At 37.6% G+C, this 17,918-nt stretch overlaps 1 pseudogene; it reads left to right on the plus strand.

Moving 5' to 3' along the window:
• Positions 1 to 11,714: 11,714 nt before the first annotated feature.
• On the plus strand, positions 11,715 to 11,801 carry LOC119468016 (annotated as a pseudogene).
• The last annotated feature ends 6,117 nt before the right edge of the window (positions 11,802 to 17,918 follow it).

Consider the following 17,918-nt stretch of genomic DNA (forward strand, 5'->3'; position numbering starts at 1 on the left):
TAGTGGGATTATGGGTATGAGTCACTGTGCCTGGCCTTGGATGGTAAAGTTGTAATTTTCTAAGTGGTTTTGTCTACCCAAAGAACTAAATTATAACTAGCAGGTTTCTGGGTAAGGAAAAAATGAGAAGTAATGGAGCTGGATATTCTGAGCCTTTTATTTTGGACCATAGGTTCATATAATTGGATTATTCATGGTCCTTGATTTGTGATATATTATCATCATAGTCATAGATACAGAGGTCCAAGCATGTCCAATTTCATTCATTATTATTTAGTTTATTTTTAAAGTGGGATATTTCTTTCTAATTTATAACAATCAACTTCTCTTTACTAATTTTACAAATATAAAAGTTTTATTTGGAAAGTCATCCTAGGAAAGACTTGAAGAAATAAAGAAGAGAACTGATAAATGATGCATTATGAAAAAAATTACCACTCTGAATAGATCTTCATTGTCTGGGTAATGCTGGAAACCAGTGTAGATTACATGAATCAGAATTTTCTCTTTCTAGGGGAAAGCGTGCTGGAATATTTAAAGCTGATAACTTTAAATATTAAAAGAACATTAATTCTCTGTTATTTTTAGATCACCACATGCAATGGCAAAGGGCTCCCTGAAATCTTGGATAGTTAAAAGTTGGGCTGACATGCATGGAATTACAGAGAGGGCACCAATCACATCTGCCTCAGTTAGAGGCTAAACAGTATTATTAATGCATATGTTTCAAAGCCATTCCCAATTAAATTAGTTCTAAATGAATTTTATGCTTTCAACATTTAGCCAACAACTAATGGTTCTTTCTTAGTTAAAATAAAGAACTTAAATGGGATTGACATTAGGATTCTTAATGCCTGACAAGTTTTAAAGGCCATTGCATAGTTTGATGAGTTTTGGTAAATGTGTAAACTTGTGTAACCTATATCCCAATCAAGATATTGAACAGAAATTCTGCTGGTGTCTCCTTTCAGTCACTCACCATTTCCTGAAAGTAATTATTGCTCTACTTTCTGTCATAGGTTGTGTGTTCTTAAATTTCATATGAAAGTAACATGGTCCTTTCTGTCTGGCTTCTTTTGCTCAACCTAATGTTGCATGTATTATTTGTTCCATCTTTCTACTGTAGAATAATATTCTATCTTTTAGAATAATATTTCATTATATTAGTTATGTGAGGAAGCCTAAGGAATCTTTCTCTCAGAAATGTTTTTGAGGATTTAAGAAAGTCTTTTTAGAGACCAGGGGATTTTCTAAAGCTTTTTTATTTAGCCTTTTCATTTTTAAAAATACATTGACCTAGCCCTGAAAGTTAACATAGCTTTATCAACACAGATGCCTGCTAAATTAGGCTGCCTCTGAAATAGTTCAAGCCATCGGCAGGGCAGAATTTTAATAAATATGGACGGTCTATTCTTAGTATTTTACCACTTCAGGTTTCTGTTTCTTGTTCTTCTGTGTAGTTCTTTAAAGCCCACTTGAAATTTATTGAAACTGATTTTGTGGCCTTGCATATATGCCTTATCCTGGTGAATGTAACATGTAGACTTGAATGTATATTCTGCATTTAGGTATTTTGTTCTACGTTGAATTAGATCAAGACGGTTCATAACGTTGCTCAAATCTTGCATGTTACTCAGTTTTTTATCTATCAATTCAAAAGAAGGTTGAAAAAGAACAAATGATAGATGGGACAAACAGAAAAGAAATAGCAGGACAATAGACTTAAATCCAGCCCTATTGGTAGACTTAAATCCAATCAGATCAATCATATTTGTATTGTGTTAAATATAAGTGGATTAAATTTGTCTAATTCTCCCTTAACACTATTAGTTTTTGCTTCATGTATTTGGAAGCTCTGTTATTAGTTGCACAAACATTTGTGCTTCTTATGACTTCCTGATGAATTAACTCTTATCATTGTAAAATATCTTCCTTTCTAGTCATACTTCCTGATTTGTGGTTTTTAATATACCCACCCCTGCTTTCCTATGCTTACATATGTATGTTATCTCGTTTTTCATCCTTTTACTATTATATTTCTTTACATTTAAAGTCTCTATTAACAGTACACAATTAGGAATTAAAAATACTAATCTGATGATCCCTGGCTCTTATCAGTGTTTATTCCATTTTTACTTCATGTAATTTTTAAAATGTTATTTTAAAAAAAAATTATTTCAGTAGCTTTAGGGGTACGAATGATTTTTGGTTGCATGGATGAATTGTATAGTGGTGAAGTCTGGGATTTTAGTGCTCCTGTCACCTCAATAGTGTACGTCGCACCTAATAGGTAGTTTTTCATCCTTACCTCCCTCTCACTCTCCCTGCTTCTGAGTCTCCATTGTCCATTATACCACTCTGTATGCCTTTGCATTCCCATGGCTTAGCTCCAACTTATACAATACTTAATCTGATTATTTATATGCTTCAGTTTAAGTCTACCACCTTGGCTATTGATTTTTCTTCTCCTGTGTGTCCATTGTTCCTTCATTACTGCCTTTCAGTTTAGTAAAATCGAGGCTGAGGCCGGAGTATTGTATGAGCCCAGGAACCCAAGACCAGCCAGCTGGCAACATAGTGAGACCTTGTCTCAAAAAACAAACAAAAAGTAAAGATTCTGTAAATTTATATTCTCCATAGCACTTGGCTAAGCGAATATTTTTCACGAATTGGGTATAAAACATTATCACATTGCTTTAGATTCCTCATTTATTAATGATATTAAGCATCTTTTCATATTTTTATTGATTGAAAACATTTCTTCTGCCAAATCATATCATCAGGCCTCCCATTTTTTCTTTAATTTCTAGGAATTCTACATGTGGAATATTACTGAACCGGACCACTTATATTTGACTGTTTGTAACTTATTAGAGAAATCTTTGGTCTTTGAGTCTGTCATCAGTCCCTGGCTACCCATTTAATTTGCAAAGTCTTTCAAATTGGGCCCCCTTATCCTACTCCATTTTTGCCTTAGCACCTACCATCTTCTCCGTGTTACATCTGTGCTTATTACTTGCATGTACTCTTTCCTTACTAGTACATGTAGGCTGCTACCTGATAAATATAGAGATTCAGAGTTAGCATTTTGAACTTTCATAGCAATTTACCATTGTCATCATATTTTTATTAAATGAAAGTATTGGTCTCCAATGAATTGGGAAAATTTTTTAAGAACTAGTTCTTCACTACTCTGAAAAGCATGGTCTAGATTGTACCATACCTTCATGTAATAGCATTTGAAAGGCTCATTGAACAGAACAGAGAAGAACTCAGTAATCATCACACCTGTCGGACTTGAAAAAGTGTTTGTAGCCTACACAAAATATAGTTGCTAACAAAGACAATTTTTTTTTCTAATTTAATGAGATTGTATGTTTTTCTAACATGGACATTACTTTGTGTTATTGATATTCCCATGTATATAGCTGAGCCAGGTTTGTGTCTGTTTTGTCTATATACGTATACAAACATATCTATACAAAATGCTACTTTTTAAATGAAAAAGAATGCAAGCCACTTAATTATGTAATTTAGCTTAATCCTTTATGCTCTCAGTTTTCATGTTTTGAGTTTCCCAGACTGGAGTGTGGTTATTAAATGTGTGTTCTACATCTTTGAATGGTGCACTGGCTGAGTGTGTCAGTACATTTTTTAGAATGATGTAGGTTCATAACCTAACTGCTTGACTCCTTGTTTGCTGGGTAACTGTAGACACATACCTTGAGTATTTTCATGCTGTACTATTTCCACATTAAATGGTAGTGATATTTTTCACCTTTGGAAGTGAGTAAAGTTCTGGAAAATCCTTAGGTGAAATGACCTTAAAATCAAAATAATATTTTACAACAATTATATGGCATTATGTTAGAATGAATGCATAATTGGGAACTAATCCAAGAAGCTGATACCAGGACTGTAAATATATTTGTGAAAATAAAGTGGTGAGATTTGGCTGCTTGGAAACAGAGGGCAAAGGTTTCTGTGAAACAACATGCCCTTTATTTCCCAGGTATTTGCTATATCACAGTATCGATAATGTAGTAAGAGCTTTATTTAGGTCTGTTGGGAGAATCTCCTGGGTGCTTAGTCTGGTACCTGAAATGCACTAGTGAATGTTGAAAATCACATTATCTTGACTTTTTCCTGTCAGTGACCAAACTTTTTGCAAGCATTGTCTCAATATAATTTTTAACAGGTAAACCAATGAGTAGATTGAGACATAATTTCAGCATAAATTCATCTTCAGATAGGATCAGGTAAATAGAAATTATGTATTATAGTAGAAGTTAGACAGACCTAGGTTAGAAACTGAACTTTGCTATATTTGCTTTGCTGTGTTTCCATGCAAAAATCAAATATCTTCAATCCTCATTTATAAAATGGAGATGAATTTACACATTTGATAAGGCTGTTGACTAGGGATTATGGATAATTTATGTAAATGTGTGGGAACCAGTATAGGCACTCAGTATGTGATAGCCATGGCTCCATTACAAAACGTTTCATACCATTAGGGGTGTATGTGTGTATTTGTGTGTGTGTGTGTGTGCGCACACAGGTACACGTAGTATATGTGTTAGTGAATAATTTTCTTAGACAAATCTTAAGCCCTTATACAGAAAGTTAAAAAAACAAAATTAAGAGAGCAGAGATTGAGTGGGGCTGGTAGAGGGAGAAAGGAGTCTTGTCTGGCCAGTGCTTGTCATGGCCCTCAGCAAGCTTCCATGGCCATCCCTGTTGCCCTTTACAGAGGCCTAGAGTTCTAAAGAACAGCATGGAAACCGTGCTAGTGGATTCTAAACACCTCAAGTGCAAGAATGGAATCTTTTTATTAACTGATACAGATGTCACATGTGGTCTTGTGCTACAGTAGGTGATTGGCCACAGCTTAGTACTCCACTACTGAAGTTCTTCCTTCAAATTTGGCTACACAGCAGAGTTATAATTTGAAGCTGAATTAGCAAACCCACTAGCAAGCTTATGTCATTTAAAGGATGTAATGATAACATCATTTTCTTTTTCAGATCTAGGTTGTAATTTGCCCCTGAGAAATAAGAAAATGATGAGTGATGCAAGTGACATGTTGGCTGCGGCATTGGAGCAGATGGATGGTATCATAGCAGGTAATCTGCACCCTGTGAAAGACGGAATCACAACGTTGACTCTGCTCACTTGGCTTTTTCACTACAACTTTCTTATTATCTTCTCACTTTATCTTCATTCTTTAGCGCTATGCCTTTTGCTTCCCTTAATTTCATTTTTGTTCCTCTTCTCCATTTTCTGCAAGCATTATTCTCAAACATTATTTTAAAATATCAAAAATTCCAGTTCCATCCTAGGTTTCTAATCAAGTATAAAGAATCTGCATCTCAGGTGGTCTGGTGTAGGTGGTCTGTGGACCATACTTTGAGGACACTCGGTAGCCATAAATGTTCTGATCTGTTTCCTTGAATTCAAAATTAACTGTCCACCAATGATGCTCATATTTTTTTTTCTTTTGAGACAGAGTCTTGCTGTGTTGCCCAGGCTGGAGTGCAGTGGCGTGATCTCAGCTCACTGCAACCCCCACCTCCCAGGTTCAAGCAATTCTCTGCCTCAGCCTCTGGAGTACCTGGGATTACAGGCACTGCCACCACACCGGGCTAATTTTTTAATTTTTAGTAGAGACGGGGTTTCACCATCTTGGCCAGGCTGATCTTGAGCTCCTGACCTCGTGATCCCACCCCTTGCTAAGGCTCCTGAAGTGCTGGGATTTCAGGCGTGAGCCACCATTCCTGGCCATATCTATTTTTCTTTTAAGAGAGGAGGTCTTGGTCTATTGCTTAAGCTGGAGTGCAGTGGCTATTTACAGGCATGATTTCCTGTGAATAACATGCATAGTGCAGTCTTCAAATGCTGGGCTCAAGCAATCGTCCCACCTCAAGTACCTGTGATTACGGGCACACACCACTGCACCCTGCTTATTTATATCTATTTACCTTCCCAACCCTTTGCTAAGCTTCCAGTCCCTATCTCTATGTTCCAACTAGATATCTCCCCTGAAATGTCCTGCAGGCACATGAGTATAATCATTTAACATGTTGAGCTCATTATCTTTCCTCAGAATTTACTCTAATAGTCTTTATCTGGGTTCATTTCATAACCCTTCATCCACAGATTTTCTAAGCCAGAAATCATTTGGTTCAGTATTGGTCCAGAATGGACCAGCTCTAATATTTGTATTTTCTAATCTGCCACTTTCTTATCCATCATCTCCATGAGGCCAGAACACCTCACACCAAAGCCCACCACACTCTTTTTCTTTCTATACCACATGATTGGCCTCCTTGTTAGGAATTGGACCATTGATATTTACCATCAACTATATGATTTTAATTTTTGCACCACGTAACTCTGACTTGGAGAGGTTTATGTGATTGAATTCTCCTTTTTCCGTTTCTTTTGATTGTTCCTTACTGTGACTAGACTGGTTTACCGCCCTTGGCTTTGGTGTTTTATCTAACATAAATCCCATTGCTGTCTCTGTGATTTTGTTTAACTTAGGTTCTAAGGCCCTGGAATATTCCAATGGGATTTTTGATTGCCAATCTCCCACCTCTCCATTCATGGGAAGTTTGCGAGCTCTGCACCTTGTGGAAGACCTGCGTGGATTGTTAGAGATGATGGAAACAGACGAGAAAGAAGGCTTGAGATGCCAGATCCCAGATTCAACAGCAGAAACGCTGATCGAATGGCTTCAGAGTCAAATGGTAGGTGTCTGCCTGTTATAAATTCTGTGTATGACTCTTTTGTTGCTTATTCCACAATTTGGAACATAGAATAGCTGATTAGAACAAGAAAAAAAAGTATAGGGCAACAGATGTGCTCTCGTTTTATTCCTTAAGGTATCTTAATTTTCTTTTGACTCTAAAGATAACTTTTTAAAAAGTGCTCTTAGTGTACATTTTCTAAGTACCAGCAACAGGTCACCTGATTCTGCCTATAAAAACAGACTGGCTTTTAGATTGTGCCTGAATGACCTACTGTGGCTTAAAACAAATAGTCCTATAAGGGAAAGAATCTTGCACATAATAGATGATTTCTCAGTCATATTGGGTTATTCACTATAAACGACCAACGGCAATTCTAAATGGAAAGCATAATGAAAGACATTCAAAAAGCAACAAGGGTTTACAGCAGTATTTGACATGAAATGCCATCTAGTGGTTTATGGCAATCACTTCAGTTCCAGTTCTCGAATTAAATTGTGGAGTTGGGCCTTTAACCCATTTATGCGTAGTGTTCCATTACTGGAATGGTAAGCTTGTGAGAGTTATTTATATCCTACTTCTCAAGGTTATCGCCAAGGTCTGATTTTTCACACAAAAAAATTGCAACCTCCAGCATAAATGGGTTAATGGTGTTATTCACTGAACAATGAGGCCTCTTTCTAGGCATCCTTCTCAAAAACTGACGATGTGACAGAGCTACCCTTTATTTAGGTGCAATGGTAAATACTGTGGTTTTAATCTGCAACGAACATGTAAAATCTAAAGAATGTCACAAAAATAAATTCAATGGAGGCGAGAGGAAAGGAGATATTTTCTGCTTAAAGGATATTCCATTTTCAGTAAGATGTACTAATATGCTTATGAGTTAACTGTGTTTATATAAAAACTAATGAGAATTATATAAAAGAATCATGATCTACTTTTGGATCTGTGGTAGACAAGAAAGCTGCTTCCTTTGGGAACCTTAAGAGTACATCCTACAGCTAAAACATTTTCATATGATGGGACACAAATACTGGTGCTCCCAGCCAGTCCTGTACTGAATGCTCTATATTCCCACCTTGTGTACTTCTACATTTCTGAGTGCAGACAATACAGTCCATCCTTTAGCAGTGGTACAGCCAAGCAAACTTAACAATTGGAGATATTTTGCTTGTCAAAACACATAATGCCTTACTATTGCTCTGTAAATTTCCCCTCTGGAGATTTAAGTGTCCAGGTTTGCTGATTTCTTTGGGGATTGCTTCATGCTCCCAAACTGGTGTTTCCTAGCATATCCCTTAGTCTATTTCAATGTCCTGTCTCAACCCTTCCTTACTCCATGTTCTTCTGACCATTTAGCATGCAGTGAAAAAGGAATTTACTATTGTTAGAAGAACCTGTTCCTAGCCCACACCCAGAGGTCATCAATGACAATGGTAGCCTAAGTGTACCTGTAGTTCCGTTTTTGACATGTGTCTAAAACATTTCCATTAGCATGTGCTTAATCTGTTCTGTGAAAGTATTTCAAGAAATGATAAAAAGTAATGATTACATGTGAATATAGGTTAGATCTTGACACTCACTCCTTTTTCAGAAACTGCCAATGGCATTGCATCTTACTCAGAGTAAAAACCAAAGTGCTTACTGTGGGTTGCAAGGCCTCACAGGATTTGTTCCCTATGACTTTCTGACCATCTCTCATCACACATCTCCTTTTTCACTCCATGCCAAACACATTGGCTTTTTCACTGATTCTCTAACATGCCAGGTACACTGGCCTCAGGGCTTTTGCACTGGCTTTTCACTCTGCCTGGAAAGCCCTTTCCCCAGATATCTGTATGGCTAGCTCCCTCACATTCTTTTGGTATTTACTCAAAAGTTGTGCTCTCAATGAGGCCTTGCATCACCACCCTAACTAAAATTATACCCATTTATTCTTTGTCTTACACCTTCCTGCTTTATTTTGTTCTCAGGATTCACCATTTTCTTATGTGCAATGTACTCATGACATTTATATTATTTATCTTCTGTCTTTCCAACTGTAATATAAGCATCACAAATCTGATTTTTGCCCTTATTTTTTAAAAAAATTACTGTATCCTTGGTGCTTAGAACAGTGCCTAGCTCAGTAGTTACATTTGTAATGAATGATGTTCCATGAATGATGAAGTGGAATGCACATTTGAATGAATGGAAGTTGTTTTAAATTTATTCCTTGGATAAGGAACGGCTTGTTGATCTATGTTTTTAGTTGCTATCTTATTATTTGACATTTTAAGCTTGAGAATCCACAAAATGACAAATATTTTACAGAACTAATGATTCCATTTTTATCGTAAAAGTAACAATATCAAAATAAATTAGATGTAGATCTAGAGAGATAAGGGATTTTTGTTGTTGTTGTTGCAAAGTTTATTTGTCCATCAAACTTATTTATATGTATTCCTCACCTTGATCCCAACCTTCCAAATTAAGTGTGTTTTCTTGATTATGCAGAGAATGACAGGATGAAAGAAGACAGACAGCAAAAGGCAAAAACAAAGTAAGAAAAGGAGAGCAGGACTGGATGTTTGGCACCATAACAGCATAGATGTGAAGTTGAGTTGTCACCACCTGTCATGATAGACTTTATTTTAGAACCAAAAAGGAACTTGGGCCAGCATTGGGAATCCAACAAGCAGAAGATTATATGCTTATAATTTAGTGATTTGCTGATAATATTAGATTTTTCCAATTTAATATTCCAGAAATTGGGATGTGTTTTATGATCTTAAAATGGTAATATGTACACATTTTAGCTTGGATCCATGCTCCCTTTCTCTCTCCCTTCTTTCCTTTTTTAGGAGCTTGGGGGTGGGGAAGGGAAAATAATACTTACTGTGCATAGAATTTCAGTTTTGCAAGATGAAAAGACTTATTTAGATGGATGATGGTGATGGTTGCAACACAGTGTAAATGTACTTAATACCACTGAACTATACACTTCCAAATGGTTAAAATGGTAAATTTTACATGTGTATTTTACCACAATAAAAAATTAAAATTGATGATATTCTAGCATTTAAGAAACACAGAATCCTAGCAAATTCTCCCTGCGTATTGAACACAGGGAAACTGCCCAAATAACAAATAAAAGAGATTATGATGTTTAAAAAAGGAAGCAGTGAATTATAAGGCAGGATTGTATCTAGGCAGTTTCAAATGCAGGCTATAGTGACAGCAGACCTGAATTTTAATGTTGGTCCTAACTCTTCTATGCTTGTATGACCTTGGGAAATACCTTAAGCTCTGTGTCTTGGTTTTCTTGCCTGTAAAATGGGGATGATGGTTACTGCCACTTAGGATTGTAAGGATCCTTACAGTCGTATGAAGTAGGATCCTTACAATCCTAAGTGGCAGTAACCATCATCCCCATTTTACAGGCATAGGCTGAGCACTTATCAATACACCCGATAAAAGGCTAGTCGGAAAGGTAATACTGAAGAGTAGAGCATAGAGTGTAGAGGGAAAATGTTTAACAGGATCCCTTTGCAATGAGGGAAAGAGAGTTGGTCATAGTTCACGTCTTGTGACAAGACTACAAACATTTCTCAGAGTGAAGAGGAGCTTCTGCAATATTTTAGAAAAACTTTAAAAATTTTTTAGAAAAAAATATGTATCTGTTAATAGTAATAGATACATACTTAAGGTTCGGTTCATCTTTAATGATAGCCAACTTGACAGGCTGTGTACTTTAAAATGGATATTAACCTTTTCATTAGTGCAACTGGGCATTTGCAGTTCTAATTATTTTTTATTTTTTATTTATTTTTTTTTTTTGAGACGGAGTTTCGCTCTTGTTACCCAGGCTGGGGTGCAATGGCGCAATCTCGGCTCACCGCAACCTCCGCCTCCCGGGTTCGGCAATTCTCCTGCCCCAGCCTCCTGAATCGCTGGGATTACAGGCACGCGCCACCATGCCCAGCTAATTTTTTGTATTTTTAGTAGAGATGGGGTTTCACCATGTTGACCAGGATAGTCTCGATCTCTTGACCTCGTGATCCACCCGCCTCGGCCTCCCACAGTGCTGAGATTACAGGCTTGAGCCACCGCGCCCGGCCTGCAGTTCTAATTATTATTTTGCTGGAGCCAGGGAAATCCCCTGGTTTCTTGTAGGATGCAGGTTATTTCTTCACTGTTAATTGTTCCTGCCTATTTGTTTCATATGATCAGAAGCTGAATATGTTAAAATACCAATACTTGTAGCCTGTTACAGTGAAGGGACATTAAATCTATAAGAATGAATTTACTAGTGTAGCTGTAGACTTCTGGAAATGAACAAATTTCTTTTAAAACTCAGAAGTGTGTCTCTTGTGGTTAGAAAACCTGTAGACTATGACATATTTCTTTAATCAAATTAAGGGTGAATTTTCTGTTTTGATTGTGAAATATTATAATGTGTTAACATAGATATTAATAATGGAGAATTATTTGCTTTATGAAGCTCCAGATTTAAGAAGGCAAATTGAAAAATATGTCTAATTGCTTGAGTCAAGCAAGTAGTTGTTTACTTTAAGTCTAACTTTATAAGTTGCCCTAGAACATTCTTATAATATTTTATTACACTGAGGATCATGACCTTGATCCATGTCAGCAGGGGATCAGGTAGTGAAATCCCAAAGGTGTCTGACCATTTGGCAGTTTTAATTATGAGGCCATATGAAAATCAGCAGAAATTTAAAAAATACAAGTTTCAACAAAGTAAGTGAAATACTGAAGGTGAATAGTAATGGTAATACCGCCAAAACGGTTATCAGCACCCATGACATAGGTAGAGTGTAAACAGGGAAAATGAGTGTTCTGGACTGGTTTCTAACCTGTTAAATCATCATAATACATTCCCTCTTATTTTTACATTAAAAGTTAGATAATATTAATCCCAAATTTATATTTTTTAAAGTTGCTGTAAAAATAAAAATAAGCTTTGCGCAGTGGCAGTATAGCAGCCAATGAGGTTTATCCGAGGCGCGATTATTGCTAATTGAAAAATAAAAATACTCATAACTTAGAAGAGTTCAGGCATGGGACGCACTCTCCTCAGGGCTGCTGGCTGTTCTCCATGAGTCCCTGACTCCCGGCCACACGATGCAGTTCCTGTCCTACCACCCTCTGATCCCTGCTGCTTTCTGACCAGCTTTGCTTTTCATGTGAGCCTCCAGGAAATGTTTTCTCAGGCCTTGGCAAACAAGGTACATCTTAAGATTGTATCCCATATGTGATCACAATTATCTGAGTTATGTGGAGCCTCACTGAGATGTCCTAGCTAAAATTAAGGCAGTTTTCCCCTTCAAATAGCTTCAAGTAAACTCCCATGGAATGTGTCCACAGACACAGAAAAACAAATTGACTAAATCAGCAGAATTCCTAGTTTCCAGAGGTAAAAGATATGCTTTCCATAGAGTCCTAAACTACTGGTATTTGTTAGGATTGAATGGAAAGAGGTTTCCCTGTTCCTTTTGGAGGGTGCAAAAAGAAAAAGTGACGAGAACAATAGAGACTTTTTTCTTGATCTCAAGTTATCCTTCCCAAAGTAGAAAAGCGATTCTTTTGCTAGATCTCTGTATCCTGTCACACATTGCTGGCTTTCAACAAATGTTAAATAAGTGAGTGAATGATGATATTGAATGAATGAAGTTGCTACTGTACCAGGATAGGAGCTGGGGCTTCGCTGCTAGGGAGACTGGGACCTTCTTTTCTCTGTCCTCCCCAAATTCAGGGGACTTAGGTGTAAACCTATGACTAGGGTAATATTATAGTCTAAGCATGTCCCTGCCAGCCCCTCCGCCACACTGCGAAGCTCATGCCCTCATTCCATCACACCCAGTGAGAGGACAGGGGAGCAGAGTACTGCCACTGCTTAGTTGCTTGGTTTCCAGCATCACTGATGCCATGTTCTTTGACTCTTTGGACAGTAGCGGTGTAAGATGCCTGATTATGGTATTGAACTGAAATACAATATGATTATGCTCTTCATGGCTGAACGATTCAAGTCCTATCTCCATCTTTCCTCATAGTTCAGAGTCTGGTGGAGAGCAGGTATGCAGTAAATGTTTGCATGCTTGGCAAGGGTATAATTCTGAGTACAAAACACTGTCGCAGTAGTTATTTCTTTTGGTAACTAGAGATAACGTTTACGTAAAGATTTCGTGGACTGGGCCTTACTTTTTCATTCTTGATACTGAATGTTTAAAAACAGAATTATGAAATCAACACTGTGTGACAGTTTTAATAACTAGTTTTAAAAATAAGTATAATGAAACCGGCTGGAATGTGGTGTGTGCGTGTATTTGTGTATATGTAGTATTAGTAATCCAGCTATGTTTTTTAACATTTGTTGTCCTTAAAAAGGGGGCTGTTTTCTTTTCCCCATTTTAATTTAGGTACTAACCATTCTGATTTGGGAATATTACACTCAAAATTAGTTTCTGTTTTATAAAATAAATAAGCATAGTTGTGGCAAGTCACTACTTGCATATTGATTTTGGATTTAGACAGGACAGCAGAGCTCAGGAAAGAACAAAGTGAAACAAAGGGGAAATAGGAAAAACAACTCTAGACCAATGCAAACCAATAGAAATAGAACCCAGAAAATAAAGGAAAACACAACATGATGTTATAAGTAAAAATAGCAGGTGAGACGCCTACCTTCCGTGAATAATAACGATTGAAATGGAATGACAAATACATGGGGTTTCATCATGCTCATTTCTCTAATTTAAATCTATTTGAAATTTTCTGTAATAAACATTTTTTAAACAGACAGAAAGGAAAGATGTTAACATTTATTACATCTTTATGCTTGATTGTAATACTTGATAATTAAAAGTAAATTTATATAAAAAGAAGGCTTTCCACTTAGATGGTGAAGGGAAAAGTAGATGGTATACTAATGTTATGTGTAGCACCTGCCGTGTAGAGTCAGGGAATTTGTTTTCCATGTGAGATTCCTGGCTAGCTCTAAGATTCTGTAATTCTATGAGGGATAAAGCTTTTTAGATGTGTTTATCTCCATCATGCCAGAAAAACCTGGCAGAGGCCATAAGTTCTTTAATTAAATCAAATTGTCAAAGTTACGGTTGAGCTGGATATCCCACCCTGACTCTCCACACACGCTATTGGTTGGATACTGTACTGTTGAAATCCTCAAGTTGATTCCAATTTCTACTTAGCTGGATTGAATGTGGCCAATAAGGGGTTGCAGCATGAGCTAAAGTAGAAACGTAGTTATTTAGGCTGCTCTTCTGTGCTTTGAAAATCAGATTGACTCAACAAGAGTTTTTGCTTAAATACATTGTAAATTATGTGCTCAGGATTTTATGAGCACCATGGAAGAATCAAAAGAAGTAAGACAGTGTTGCACTGAGTAACTTAGGCTGAGTGACCAACTCGCATAAAATTATTAGTCATCTACCTGAGGCAGAATGTGATGGAACACTAAATAGCAAGGTTTCAGACAAGACCCAGAAGGTCAGCCAGTAGAAGGGGAAAGGAGAATGGCACAATGTAAGGAGGAGGAGGTAGAAACAGGTTATAGAAAGATGGATTGACCCGAGAGAGTGGAGTGGGAGGTGAGTGGGGTGGTGGGTACAAAACCCGGGCGTAGCTGTTATAAACAAGAATAGAAGAAAACTCATTCGAAGGAAGAAATGGAAAATAAGTAGAAGTAGAAGCAGTGATTACAGGTCCCAGCAAAACAAGAAATCAAGGTTCCAAAGTAGAAGTGGAATGATGAGGTTTCAGGAAGGAGTTAAGAATCAGGTCTCCCAAGCCTGCAGGAAGAAAGAAAGGAAAGAGGTAAGAGATCATATATATTATAGTATTATGCACTGAGGGAGAACGTGTCTAAGGGAGTTCACACAAGATGACCTTAACTATTGTCCATTACAAAGGCTCTGAGATCACCTAAACATAGTGGGAAGAGAGAGTACAGGTTTCAGGAGAAAGGAGCCCGTCTAGATAGAGGTCAACCATGGAGTGCATGCCATATTTTAGAGGACACGTAAATAAAGACCCACTGAGAAGCAAGAAGTCCAGATCAAAACCAAACATGCAATCATCTTTTATTCAACTAGTGTTTATTGAACATCTATCGTCATTCTTCTATTCAACAGGCATTTTAATTATCACCCACTGTATGTCACATGCCAAGGCAAATCTACTTGCAAAGAATGCAGAGTCTATTAGAAGAGAGAGACATGTATGCAGTCAGGTCTAACCTTAGTGCATTCAGAGTAATGCCTGCTGTAATGAAGGCTCATCTAGATGCTGTCACTGACATATAGTAAACAGTGAATTCAAGGAAGACTTCACAGACCAAGCCCTAATAGAGGTGGACCTTAAGGAATGGGAAGAGAAGAAGAAAGGGTGGGAAAAGATGGTCTGTGCAGAAGGAATAAAAGTAATGTGTGAGAGAGCATGCCATATATGGGAAGGTTTTGAGTGACCTGGTAGGTAGAACATGGGAGTTGTAGGAAGAATAGAGACAATAGGTTATTCACCTAATGGATCTTACTGCCAACATTCTTAATGCAAAGGAAACAAAATTGGCAGAAATATAAACACATGTGGACAGAATAGTCTTTACCTGCTTAACACAAGGATATAACATAGGTCGCTCTTAAATTTTGCTTTATATTCCAATAGTGACTTTTTTTTTCTTTTTTTTGAAACGAAGTCGCGCTCTGTTGCCAGTGGTGTGATCTCGGCTCACTGCAACCTCCGCCTCCTGGGTTCAAGCAATTCTCCTACCTCAGCATCCTAAGTAACTGGGACTACAGTTGCACACCACCAAGCCCAGCTAATTTTTGTATTTTTAATAGAGACGGGGTTTCTCCATGTTGGTTGGGCTGGTCTCGAACTCCGGACCTCAGGTGATATGCAAGCTTTCGCCTCCCAAAGTGCTGGGATTACAGGCATAAGCCACTGCACCTGGCCTCTAATAGCGACTTTTAATATACTAAACTACCCTTGAGCATTATGAGTGCTTATAAATATCAATGCAGTGTTGAGAAACATGAATATCCTCATTTTGAGCCAATTTAAGTATCTGTTTCTATTTGGAGCTAGTTTTGGAGAACTGGTTTTTGGAACACCTTACTTCCATATCATATAGAGTAGCTTGGGAGGAAACACTGCTCTCATCTTGCTATGATTTCCTCCAACTAGAAGAAAGATCAGTTTTGTTTTGTTTTGTTTTTCCTAAGACAGGATCTCGCTTTGTTGGCCAGGCTGGAGTGCAGTGGTACAAACATGGCTCACTATATCCTCCACCTCCTGGGCTCAAGTGATTCTTCTTCCTCAGTCTCCAGAGTAACTAGGACCACAGGTGGATACCACCATGCTTGGCTGTGTCTTTTTTTTTTTCTTTTATAAGAGACGGGGTCTCACCATGTTGCCTATGCTGGTCTCGAACTTCCTGGCTCAAGGAATCCTTAGCCTCCCAAAGTGCTGGAATTACAGGCGTGCACCACCACACTTGGCCAGTTTTGCTTTTTTGTCCTCTCTAAACAGCAGGGGGTTTTCTTCCTACTTACTGAAATGTATCTGTTTCTAAAATGTTATTACTTGTATGGGATTTTAAAAACAGATGCCTGTTAATGTCCATAATCAAAATGAGGAATTTAAAGCTGTATAGGGCCTGTCTTGGCACTTTCTTAAGACTGAGAACATGCATTATGCACCCTGGCCCTTTTCCAAAAAACTGCCCTTGAGAAGTTACGTACATTTCATTTTCATGTTAGTCCCCAGGGGTGGAGTTGTCCAGGCCACTCCAGCACACTCTTCAAAATACTTGTAATTTAGTGCTGGGCACTTTAGTTAACAACATAGACAGAATTATGCTGTGGTAATTGTGGAAGTATGTGGTGAAGCAGCTGATTTTAAAATATTAATCCACTCTAAATATGTGTTGCACCCTTACAAAATTAGCCTCTGATTCTTTATGGCCTTTTGGAAAATGTATCTAGTACGCTAAAGTTTTTAGAAAAAACATTCTGAAATTTTCCTTTTCACTCAAGCTCTGTTGTTTTTCTTCCCTTTTGCAGCACATGACGTTTGTTATTCTAAGAATTGATACTGGAATCTGCATTTATTGGAAAGATAGAACAATGGTATCAGTTAATTCTGGAAAAGCAGTAGATGACACATCAGATGTGCTCTAGGCAGTAAAGTTATAAAGTTTGTGTTTTTTCTGGTTCTAAACCTAAAGGTATTATTTTCTTTTTCAGCTGAACCCTGGGTGGCCCCATCTAACACTTCTGGATTTCAGCTGGCTTTTATTTCCATTGTATTTGAATGAAGAATCAGGAAATTCTATTGGGATTACTTATCTTATGGTTATGTTGAGATTACAAGAGACACTGCATACTACATACATTTCAAAATGATGTTTTTAGGTTTTCTGTTCTTCGTGAGCCTCTTCGTGTGTCTCTTTCATGACTGAGGAAAAAAATCTGTATGTTGTTTATCAATCTATACTTCCTTTGGCATTTATACCATGCATAAATATACCCAAATATGATTTTTTTAAAAAAGGGTGGGGGCAGGATGGAGGGGAAGAAATAGTAAGCATCAATATATGCAGAGCGTTGAGTCAAATGCTCGGGAGGTTACAAAACGATTTATAGGCTGTGCCCTGGAATAGAAGGTAACATTATACGAACAAGTAAACTCACAGGAAGTTAGTAAGATCAGGACACAGAGTGTTAAAATGCAGATAAGTAAGGCTAGTCAGCACTACCAGGGGAAGTCATTGTGGCCTGAGTGTTTAAGCTTTTGGAGGAAGAGATACAGACTTTGACAGCGAGGGGTGCCCCCTGCTCACTCACAAAGCTTTGCCTGCCCCTGGGTGTGTGTCTGCACTCAGTGAAGAATACCAGTTTCCCCTGTTCCTTGTGGGTCATTATTTTCTGCTTAATAAGAAATTGTTTAGGTTGGCAAAATCAAGCCTATATGCTTAACATGCCTGTCTTCCCTCTTTTGTGATAAATGAACCAAATTGCATTCTTATTTTCTGTTTGACAGTGACAGCTGTCCCAGATTCAATTCAGGCCCCTTGGACTAAGAACACTTGTGATGTTCATTTATCCACAATATATCATTCTTAGAGAAGATCAGCCTTACCTG

The sequence above is a fragment of the Cebus imitator genome, unplaced genomic scaffold (assembly GCF_001604975.1).
Source record: "Cebus imitator isolate Cc_AM_T3 unplaced genomic scaffold, Cebus_imitator-1.0 Scaffold367, whole genome shotgun sequence".
Classification (NCBI taxonomy): domain Eukaryota; kingdom Metazoa; phylum Chordata; class Mammalia; order Primates; family Cebidae; genus Cebus; species Cebus imitator.